Below are 12678 nucleotides of genomic sequence, written 5' to 3' on the forward strand. Positions count from 1 at the left end.
TGATTTTTTCTTTTCATAATGTTTCCAACTAAGAATGTAGCCTTTGTACATGATGTTCACTGACTCTGAGTGTCTTCTGCTACATACAAATGAGTGTACCATTTTCTAATAATAACAGTTGCTCCATGATGTGTGAGGTTAGGAGCAAGCATATAATACATCACATTTTGCGGTTCTGATGACGAGTCTTACTTTTTGAGAGAGAGAGACTTGTTGTAGAGATGATTAGGAAAGGATCCTTGATTGAGAATTGCAAGAAAATCATGCTATGAAGAAATATGGATACAAAAGTGTCTATACGAGGTGTACATCTCCCATGCTTGCTATGATGACTATGACTAAAATATTACAAACATACAGGGAAGGTCTTGTCAAGTCAATGTTGAAATGGATGATTTGTTGCTGACTATAGAAGATAACTGCTTTCGTCCTCAGGGGCATCTTTGACAAATAGGCTGCATTGGGTGCCCACATGTATTAGATACAAAGCACTACTGAAAGAGGTGGCGTTAGATGCACAGGCATTCGACTAAATGAGAGAATTGCAATTGTCATAAAGTACGATGCTACCCTGACATGAAAACTTATGTGGGTTTCAAATGTTAGGGAGATTGGTGACATCAAATGGGAAATAACGATTCCCATTGTGCTACCCGAGACTGCCCCGAAAAGGTGGGAAACAATCAAGGTACTACTTTGATTGTGGAAGATGGGTGTTGATGTCGAAAGAAATGAAGTGCTAACTGCTTAAAAGATGATTCCGAGAAATCCATATGAAACTGAGGAAGATGTTGTAATAAGATGGGTCAATAGGCATGATAGTGAGAGCTGACAGTATGGGAAGGATACAAAAAAATTCCCAAGGTTGGAGCTTTAATGTGAGTGGCAACAGTCAAAACAAGAGTGTTGAGGTGTATGCCCCTAGAGTCAATAGGACATCTAGGGGAGGTATATGTATGTTTTGACTATCGTGGTAGATGTATGAGCAAATGGTGATTAATGGTGTGGGTATGAGGTGGGTAAAAAGTAAGCTCCAACCAAGGGCGACTAAGGACTGCTGCCAAGTAACTGACACAAAAATATGGGTGAGAATCCTTTTCTAAAAAAATATTTGTACACTTTCCAAAATAATTTAAAAGTGGTTTTGGATGTACAATCAAAGAGATATGTGCCCCAAGAATATAGTGGCCTACGTGATTATGTAGGTGGGTATCTGCAGAGGGCGGGGGCTCCTTTCACTGGTCTGAGTGTGAGGTGGATGATACAGATGTGACAACGCAGATGGTCTATTGCAATGTGGATGGGTGGTAGGCCAAGTGCAGAATGTGGTGGTGCATTGGTCATGATCTGAAAAGAATGTTGGCCTGGGAGAGAGTTGGTAAGCATAAAGTGAAGAAGAGAGAAAATGAGGTTGATCTTCAGGTCATGCAAATGAAATGGCTCTTGGGCTTGAGGAAGTGGTCATGGATACCAATAGCGTGAGGTGAAATAAAATTGGGGTAATGCATGCGGGTAAAGTGCTATCAACCAAAGTGAATGTTTACCGTGTGCATGTGGAGGGTGATAGAAAATGTGGTTGAGCTAGTGGACCTCACAGTTAATTTCAGAGAAATTATGTCAGGGTATGTAATGTTTACGGGGAAACCTGTCATGCTTAGTGAAGAATGATGCCTTAGATGTGGATTGGTGCCAAGGGACTGAGTTCATTGTGGAAGCTACCAATAACCTGCAACTTCTATGCCATTACCCCAAGTGAAACCATCGTTATATAAAAACATGTATAATGGAACTGTTGAAAAAGATGTATCCAAAAACACAGAAAGGTACACTTGATGGGTACTTTGAAATGTGAAATGGGCTCGAAGGTGAAAATTTTTGGTGAATTGAAAGGAGTGTAACATGATGTAGATGAAGATGTCTTGATCCTAATGCCTCTAATGGTTTTGTGAAGGAGCTCGTGGGCTCCTGTATAGGTCCTTGGAAGAATGGCACAAATGGCGAATATAAGAGCTGTAGGCAGGGCCCACATTGCAACTCATTTGTACTTGCTGATGTGGAACTTTTTGTGGAGCCCAACTTCGTTTCTTAATGTTGCAGTCAACTAGAGTACCCGATATTCGAGTGATGAGAGTCAGGTTAGTCATTGTGAAACCCTCTTTTTCAATTTAGTAGCTCTAGGGTAGGTAGGTCGTACAGTGTGGCTTGTACGACCTTGGTTAAGCAGAAATCCCAAATCCTCGCGGGCGACCGTCTGACATTTGAGCGAGTCTACGTGGATGAGTGAGACACAACTACGATGACATCGCGATTGAAGGAGATACAATCACAACCATTAATCATGGAACGATGAGAAAACGACATTATTCATGGTTCCTATGGAGGAAGAAATGAATCAAATATGATGTTGGGTGTCATCAACAACAGGTGGTGGGAGTATCTCCTGGATGATCACCGGATGGTGAATGGGAGACGGTTCCCGGCAAGGTGTTGACGTCTTGGTAGCCAAAGAGTTGTCCTCTATGGGGGGGGAGATCTTCTTGAATTATATGAAGGGGGTGCCTTGCTATACTAAGTTGTCCCAATATCTAAAGTGGACATGAGGATGAGAGGTGAGAAGAGCTGGTATATATATCACAAGGATGAACACCATCTAATGCAATGCTTGTGCTTATGTAGTAGATAGTCTGTGTGGTAGTGTCTCTCGCAACTCTCAGTAATGAGTGGGGAGTAACATCCTTAGGTGGGGCGCTTGTAGAGGGCGTGTGTTACCTATTGATCTTAGCTTTAGCAACAACGAGAAGAAGCACTGAGGGCCTTGCATTAGTTTGTTGTAAGGCTGCCCATGCCTGCTGTAATCTACGAAGGCATGGGAAATGCCATGTGTGGCGTCCTTGTGAACAAATGTGACAATTGTTACGATTGCACTTGGACTTGTTTTTGTGAGCAAGTCAAGGGGCCAAAACAAAGGAAAGATAGTAGCTCCTAAGCTCCTTCAAATATGGACAATGGTTTATCAAACATCCTTGTAGATAACATAGGGCACATGAAGGGGATTGTTTTGGAAGAGTTGGTTTATTTTGCTTCTCTTTCTTGGTGGAGATTGACGTAGGGTGAGAGGTATGATGGCAAAAAGCACATGGGTGAACTGTTTGTGGAGCTTCTTCCTTAAAAACATAGTAAATGGTCTGAGACTCATCATTTGCTGTCGGAGTAGCAAGAAGTGATGGTGTAATAGTACTGGCCCGATGGACCGCCAACAATGCCTCCCAATATTGAGGGAGATTAGAGCAATGGTGTGCGTAATGACCATGCTGTGAAAAAATAGTGCACAGGTGGTTAGTGCGTAATCCCTTACTGCACGGTGGAGTGGCCTTGTTTCCTTGAGGGGAGGATGAAGGTATGGGTGCCATTGGGGCATGAATAAGGGCTTTTAGTTCTTCCAATGTTGGGGATTAGTTGGTAGGTGCACTAATACATTACATAATGCACGTGGGGGAAGTACCCTAGGAGAAGATTTAGTTTGGGTGTTGTTCATATTACCTTTCGGTTTATCCTTCTTGGTGGTATTCGCTAGTGTCATAATAGGTGAGAATACCAAAGGTAAGGTCTTCTGAGAGGGTTTTAAAGGAACTACTCTAGTAGAGGTGATACCTGAATTTGTGGACATGGCTTAGGGAGCCAAATACTAGATGGGTATCGCAAGAGCCACATTCGACAATGTAAGCGCTACCATGACTTGGTGCGAGGCAAAACTTGGTGGGGGGGTACAAAAATGGTGTTTGGGTGATCACGTAAGGGAGAAAGGAAGGTTCACTGGTCGTGACGTTTGGTGTTTCTAAAGTTGGTGTTTGAGTGTCTTGAGACTGATTAGCACTTGATGTGCTCATCATGCATACCAGAGCTATGGAAACTGGTGTGACTATGGGTGGGTCTCTTGGATATGTGCCGAGGAGTGATGATGCTTTAAACATCCCTGGACCAACATTAGTAAAAGAAGGGACTGATTTGTTCTGTGTCCCAATGAAGGGTAACACACCATCAAGGGATGAAGACGTCCTTGTCTAGTAATGTGTTAGTTGGCCAATGGTGACTATTTTCCTGTTGTGAGGGAACATCATGGTGCAAAATAATGATGATGCTACTGCTTTCATGGAATACATATAGCTGCGTCCCAACAAGATGTTCTAATCAAGTTGGGCATCAAGGAATTCAATATCTATGAGAACACTTTTGCCGACAAGTTCCACCAGGACATTCTGAAAAAGTTCTACGGGGGTTGAAGGGCGCCCATCATATGCCCTCAATGTAATAGGAGAAGCAGTGATTTCAAGGGATTCTAATTTCTGCCAAATTGACTTTGACATGATACAGGGGGATGCCCCCTTATCAACAATGCATCAATGGATAGTTATATTTTGAATAGTGAATGGAATTTGAAAGGCAACTATAGATGGTAGTCGTTGCTATGAATTGTCCATTAATCAAAAGTGATCAATCATGAATCTGATGGGTCGATTGCACCTAATGTGGAAAGTAGGGCTTTCTGTTGAGTTAGATGTGTTTGCAAGATCTCTAATCCCGACATGGTTGATGGAGACTGCGCAAGGTAATCAATAATGCTATAGCTATAAGTTACCTTTGAGTTATGGGAAGTATGGCATGATGACCCTGTTAGAGTCGATCTTGTCAGTCCTCCGTCGGAGATCAAAACTCTTTTTGCATTTCATTTTTAGGTGTCTCGCTCCATTCACTCAGCTGCATTCTGCTAGGGGCATGCCATAATCTGACAAAAGGGTCTTATCAGTCATTACCCCTCATGCTTTGTACCTGCTGGCTCAGGTCTGGTCATCAAAGTTCATTAAATGATAGTCAATATTTGGTCTTTTGATGGGCAAAAAATCATGTCAGTCATAGGTCTAGGGTTTCATAAGTCGTGTTTTCAGAGTACCCAAATACGCCAGCAGGCCAGAGGGAGGTTCAACAAGTTTCATCTCTAGATTTTCATCATCCATAATGCTCAAGGGTGATTCCTCTTTCAAAACTCTGTTTTGAAGAGGAAATCGTCAAATTAATGTTTATGATAAATATGTAAAGTTCTCCACCATGAAGTACTTCGAAAGCAGATTCTGATCATCCTTTGCCAAATTCAATGTCAGCTACCCCTGCAAAAAATTGCCAAAACAAAACATTGCAAAAGTGGGTTTTGAAGAAACAAAAATCAAAACCATGACTCCATGTCTTTATACAGATTTTTTCATAAGGATCAAGGTCATTTTAAAAGCCAAGGTCGGAGAGAAGCATTTCAAAGGAATTCGGTGAGCCAATGCGCGTTTTGGGTGAGGTTGGAGGTGTCTTGACAGGCGCGGCGCATACAGTAGGTGGCGCGGCGCATTAGGCGTGATCCTCCAGTGCAATTTGGAACGGGCGCAGCGCACCGGTAGCGCGCGGCGCATAGAAAGGGCGGCGCGGCGCATACAGTCTAACACACAAAAAAATGCTCGAAATTCCTCCAAATCACTGTTGAATTGCTTGGGCGTGCCAGGTAGGGTTGACATCTCGGTGGTTCATACATTTTTGTGTGTTGTGTGATGGTGGTTTATGGTTCCAAATGTTTGAAACAAAATTTCCAAACCCTACCTGTAAAAATCCTTATGTCAATTGCTGTTAAGGGTTGAAAATTCATCATTTTGTTACCAAGTTTCCCCTTCGATCCCATCTGTCCCTTTTTCCTTCATTCCCTTTTTCCTTATACCATATCCCTTTGAATATCATTGCTCCCTATCCCCTAAAATTACTAAACCCTTATCCCCAATTCCCTTTCACCCATTGCCCAATATAAAACCCCAAACCCTACCCTATGCAAAGTTCCCAAACCATCCTACATTGCCCTAAATAAAATCTATCCTAATACTCCTAATCCCTTCATATTTTCCCTCCCTAACAGTCCCTTGTTACATTGCTCCCTTGGTGACAGATTTCAACCATATTACAACAACAGTCCAACACAGTGTTGCGATCAACATTTATTTCTCCAAGCAGTTTTCATAGCATCAATCATGTCATCTAATCATTCATTCGACTATGAGGTGGAAACTCATAGTGACTCACCCACGGAAGAACGTGCACCCCGGAGGCCTCACAAAAGTGGCAGACATGTTAGAGAAGAACCGACTACCCTCATAGAATTGCAGGCCTGCCCTCTTGCCGTCTCTTGTTTTCAGTTTCAGTCATGCTATGAGTTTTGTGAAAAGGTTGCAAATGTTCAATTTCACCATGAGTTGGCTCGCCTATTTGTTCTACATTTACATTGTGGTCAAGTTACTTTGGCCGGTGTTACTTTCACACTTACACCGGACTCTATCTCATTAGCTACCGGCATGCCTAATATTGGAGAGCCATGGAACAAGAGACAAAAAGTTGACCGACAACATTATTGTTGGACACCTAATCCTAAATGGGTTAGTGTGGAAGCTGAATAGACTAAGTAGTCCAAGAGACCTTGGGATGTGAAACCCAAGAGTCACATAATGTACTATAAATGTATATCTCTTGTTAATAAAAATTGTACTGCATGTTTTATCTTTCATATCTCTCTTGCTGTCCATGTGTATTTAACATGGTATCAGAGCAGGCGTATTCCTGCCCTGCAAAATTAATTTGAGCCATTTGTTTTATGGCCTCTATATGCAGTTTATTTTCTGCCTGAAATCCACTGCTGACTGACATCTCTGACCTCTGTCTGCCATACCGGCGCTCTCTGTACCTGCGCTCTCATTCTCTGCCACTACCTGCGCTCTCTGTCCATAAACGCCCCATTTAAAAGCGCTGCTCCATTTGCGATTTACCATTATTGGCTGTCCTGACTGCCAAGCGTTTCATGATAATTAATGCTGTCCTGTTGCAACATAAACCTAATATGTGATACACCCCCGTCTGTCTTTCCAATGCATCTGCGTACATCTTGTTCTAATCAAAGACCATTCAGGTTCTGTTTCCATGTGAAAGCGGCTGAACCTGTGGGTTGAGGCGTGAATCCAAGTGCGTGTGAGAGAGGCATGAACCCAAGTGCGTGGAGAATCCTTCGAACAATGCTGTGGTTTAACCTGCCTATGGTTTAACGCTGGAGCAGTATACTTTCTGACAACGCTGTGGTTTATTTGATTATGTAACGATTTTTATGTCTAATGAAAGTGGTGTTCTGGACATGGTACGCATATCGTTTTCTAGAACAACGAATATTAAACCATAAACTGCACGCAGAAACGAGGTGTATCGGTTGTAAGCAGCTCGACTGGTATAAGTATTAAAAAAAAAAATTCGAAGTTTTGGGTTCTTTTTCCTGCATTTAGCGCACCGATTTGATTGAAATCTGTGAATTTCTGGCTTGTACAGAAACTCGCCTATGTTTTTATTGTGTTTTTGTCGACTTTTTGAGCGGTCTGGCCCTGGATTGCTCGCTCTGTAATCTTTGGCGGTTTTCTGGAGTCTCGTCGTGGAGAGATTGCAGTGGATCTATGTTTGAATGGTGATGTACTGAGCGTGGCGCAGCGAAAGCGTGGAGATGTGCTGTTCATGCGTGGTATTGAATGGTATCTCTGCGTGGTCATGAATGCGTATTAACGCTGTGGTATTGAATGGTATCAACATTTTATTGAAAGGTATCAACATTTTATGCGAATGGTATTGAATGGTATCTCTGCGTGGTATTGAATGGTAACGCTGTCCCATTGGTAACGCTAAACTTTGCTTAGCTGTGTAATGGATACTCTCGTTGCTACCCCATTTGAAGATTGTTTCAGTTTGTCACGGGTTTGTTTTTAATATCATGGATCCACAGAGTTTTCTGCAGATTTCATAATTTCATAGGTTGCGGGGAAATTATAGTGGTGATGAGATGGGACTGAAAGACAATGGTATACAACGTTCTCTCATGGGCGCGTACCCATAGCATTCAATTCTTCATTCCTTCTATGAAGAGGTCATTTTATTAGAGGCCAGAAGCATCGATAATGGCACATTTTTTAGTAAAAAAACATGTGTGTTTAAAGAGCATGTGTGTTTAACGCTGTTTTAACGCCGTTGAATGTATGATGTGTTGGTCGTTTCTCTGCATAAAATATGTTAAAGTTGACCGCGAGACTGTGAAGACCGTGGTATGCTTCATAAGTTGATATATGCATTGATGGATGTTCTATCGCGTGATTTGCGAAGACTGTGTGCCTCTTTTTATAATCCGTGTTTGATTACTCCCGCATTGGTCTCTGCGGAAAGTTCCATGTGAATACCATGAAATATTTATGTTCTGCGGTACATAGATTTTTGAAGACCGTTTATGGTTAATGTTGTGTTAATGATATGGAGTATTGTAAATTGGCTCTGCATTGAATTTCTTTGAAGATTGTGGGTTTATACATATGGCCGTCCAAATTTGAATGCATTGAATGTGTTAAATGATGGTATTTAACGCTGTTGAATGCACGCTGTTTTATAGAATGGTCCAGCGTATATATTGAATAGTATTGAACACGGATAACTCGCTCCCGTTCTTGGTCTTTCGGTTCATCTTTCGTCTTCTGCAGCGGCGCCCACGAACAGAATCATGGCAATGGGTATGATTAAGCCCATGAAGGCTGGACTTGAGGACCCTCAAGAAGAATTTGGGAATGTATGCTTCGAAAAATGAAATACTTTTGTAGACCACAGTGGTTGTAGTTGTGTTATTTCTTCAGGAATTTTTAATCTCTCCGGCGAAAGTTGGCGGTTTATTTTACTTTTGGTTGATGACAAATCAAAGCCTTTCAAATCGAGGTTTTAAATATCAGTCCGTGCATTAAAATTATTGGTTTTTCAGAAGCATTAGGATTCGAAGAAATAAAATAATGCTTCTTGACAAATTTTCTTCAAGTGATTTGAACTGAAGGCAAATTAAAGATTGCACCGTGGACCTTTGAAATCACCGTTTTTTGCAGTCAAGACGGATTCCAAAGAAGAACACCGGGAAAACAAATAAAATTCCTCGAGAGTTTTTCTTCAAGTGAATTGTGCAGTTCTTGATCTCAGAGGATGATCTAATAGAGAAATTTACTGCTGGTATTTCTACTGTGACAGCTCTTTCTAGTATTTGAAGTTTGCAGTCGTTGTTGCCCCAGTGTGGCATTGTATTTAAAACTCATTATAGTGCATTGATTCCTTGATTTGATTGCTGTATAAAGAGTTTGGTGGGCTGACTATAATATTTATGGAGAAAAGTTTTATCGGTTGTTTTGTCAGAACATAATGCTAGTCATGAGTAAACTCTTATTTTCATGTAATGGATTGTAATCGGTGCTTGCTGGTTGAACTCTGATCATTTGCTGCACATGTATAAATGATATTACTGTAGGTACTACTTTTCTGCACTGAGTAGTAGTTGTAAGGTGTAAATCTGACATTGAAGAAAAAAAAATGGCTAGAATCAGTGAAGTATTAGAGTTCCTCAAAACTCTAATGTCGTCTACTACTCATGATACATTAAAAGTCAGCGAAGTTTCTCTCATAGATATTCAGGTCTGTCTACAAAATGCACAGGAAAAGATTGATTTTTTGCAGATTGAATCACAACTACAACAAGAAGAGCTACATCAAAATAGACATCATTCTGAACCTGTTTTTGTTCAGAACATTGAGACTGCAACCCATCAACAGCAAGTCAATAATGTTACTGTTCATTCAAATAAAGTAGCAATTGTACATGCAGATGCAGAAACTCAGTCAGCACTTCCCAAGCCCATTATCAGACCTTGGGAACAACTTGTCCACAACAAGCACAGAACTGGTCTTGGATATGACAAGGACTTGTCCTTTCATATTCCAGACTATGCCAAGCCCATTCAGTTTCAGAGTGCTGGATTCATTCATGACAGTTCACTTGCTCCTCATGACAGTTCACCTCCAGCTGTTCCAGATTCTACCCCTCTTCCACAGCAACAACAACAACAACAGATCGTGAAATGCCAACACTGTGACCGAGTTGGCCATTTGAAAGATCACTGTTTTGATCTTCATCCATGTAAGCACTGTCATAAAACCAGTCATTCTTCACACAGATGCTTCAGAAACAAACGTCCTGCAAGAACAAAGATTCATCTTGGATGGATCGCTTCTTGGCAATGGGCATCAACAACCAAGAAGATATTCCAAACACATGTCAGAACTTGTTCCAGAGTATTGAACAATCTTGCAGTTGAGTTTTCTCCATCATCTCACCTTGTATCTGACAGGGGGGGAAATGATGGTCATCTACAAGCTTCAAAGCCACATCAAGCGAGCCTGAGCCACAACCTGCCACACCAGTTTTAGAGTTGTAGCCAGAAACAAAGATGCCCATGAACATGCCTTCAGTTGGCAATCTGGGACACTTCCTCTAGCAGAAGACTTCAGCTTCTTGCCAGTTTCGGAAGAATTCCAGGAACACAATTGAGAACACTTCCTCTAGCAGAAGACTCCAGCTTCTTGCCAGTTTTGGAAGAGTTCCAGGAATTGCATTAAGCATTCCATAGTTGTTGGTCATCCTTAAACCATCACAGGTTGAGACTTCCCTTTTTAGGTTGAAGTTTTCCCTTTTATGCAGGGTGAGACCTCCCTTTCATAGTTGAAGGTTTCCCTCTTTAAAACAATAGGATCACTTCCTCTAGCAGAAGACTTCAACTTCTTGCTAGTTTTGGAAGAGTTCCGGGAACTGCACTAAGCGTTCCAGTGTTGGTGGTCATCCTTAAACCACCGCCCTTTATACCAACATTTCAGAGAGCACATTCAGCCTTGTGCTGCCATGCATTTTTTGCACATTTTTTTATTACAGCTCTCTTCTTGGACTCATACATAACCCTTCGGATTAAGGGGGGGAATGTTGGACACCTAATCCTAAATGGGTTAGTGTGGAAGCTGAATAGACTAAGTAGTCCAAGAGACCTTGGGATGTGAAACCCAAGAGTCACATAATGTACTATAAATGTATATCTCTTGTTAATAAAAATTGTACTGCATGTTTTATCTTTCATATCTCTTTTGCTGTCCATGTGTGTTTAACAATTATGAGCCATATGTTAAACCTGCTTTCTTGAGGCAGCTTAAGAGGGTGTTTCCCTTCCAATATGTTAAAGATGAATATGCCCCTCTAATGAAGTTAATTATAAAGTATTTCAGTTTTGAAGGCTGTTTCTCCCGGTTATATGCTTATCACATCAGGTTGCTCATGCATTTCACCCGGGTACGCATGATGAACATCCCATATTTCATATGCCGAAACATAGAGAGGATGACCGCCCTTGTGCAACACAAGACCCCTGAGCAGCAGTTCAACAACATTTGTCATTTTGCTCTCATCAAGATTTTGGTGGTGCATCAGCTTGATTTACAGGGTATCACTTGGGATGATTTCATCTCTCGTGACTTCTTCCGAGCTTCACAGGGACCTTCAGAGACTAGATTTGAGATAGGGGGACCTTCTCATCAGTATGAGCGCCATGAGACCGCTAGTGTGCCGGTATTCATCACATATCAGAGGGGCGCTAGACATTTGTTTGCAGTAGCAAAGCGAGTGTTATCTCCACCCGGGGTGGAAGGGGCCTCGCTTCTGACATCAACACTACAGGTACAGGACAGAGGTAAGGAGCCAATGCATGATGAGGGGCCATCAGGTGAACGAGAGACCAACTTCGTTCTCCTTCATGATGATGATACAGATACGGATCCGCAAAGTGCACAGCTTAAAGAGATCATCCAGGAGCAACAAACAGAGATCCAAGCCTTATCCCTTGACTTGGAGAGAGCTAAATGGAATATGAAATACCTGGAGCAGAGGAACAAACAACTTGAGGATTGGCAAGCTGAGATAGAGTTGCAACTGATCAAGGAAAACCGGCAACACATCATGGCAGCACAAGGTAGACCTATGGAGCAAAGAGATGAGGACCGGGAGTATGTTTTAGAGAAAGTGAATGTTCACTTGGAGCAGCTATTGGAGAAGGCTAATAGGGAAAAAGCAATGCTGAGGTGCATGACTCACCATTACATGGCCCGAAACATGAGCTCCAAAGCGAGAATCAGGAGCCTAAAGGCGAAATTGAGGAAGGTGACAAAAAGACAAAAGAGGCAAAAAGAGAAAGATCAGCTCCGAATCTTGGCCAAGGCTTCTTTGGTCCCGCATGACATGTGATAGAGAAGGTACAACCCAAATTTCAAGAAATTTGGAGCACATTTTTGCATTTTGAATTTTTTTGCACAAAAAACAGGGTTTTTCTCCCTGTGCGCCGCGCCACCTGGGGCGCGCTTTTGATAGGGAGCTCTAAATGACAAAAAGTTTATATTTTTGGATTTTCCATGGAAAATCATGACTGCTGGTGCATGGCCAAGAAGTTTGGGCAAGTTTTGAGTCCTCAGGAGGTCAAAAACACCCAAAAAATGACCTCTCTGCCCCTATTTTGACACACAGGAAGCAGTCTTGGGAGATTGCAGTTTTGGAGGGGCAAATGACATCCAAATTGAAAAATTTTCACTTGGGTTGGAAAGTAGACAGGCAGGGCTTTCCAACAAGCACACTTGGGCTCAATTTGGACTTCAGGAAGTGCCTCAAAACCACCTCCAAAGTGGCGCGACGCATACATATTTTGGCGCGGCGCACAGAGATCCAAAGGCCAAATC

The sequence above is a fragment of the Pinus tabuliformis genome, chromosome Q (assembly GCF_031772625.1).
Source record: "Pinus tabuliformis cultivar Carrire ecotype Pingquan chromosome Q, CPIR1, whole genome shotgun sequence".
Taxonomy (NCBI): domain Eukaryota; kingdom Viridiplantae; phylum Streptophyta; class Pinopsida; order Pinales; family Pinaceae; genus Pinus; species Pinus tabuliformis.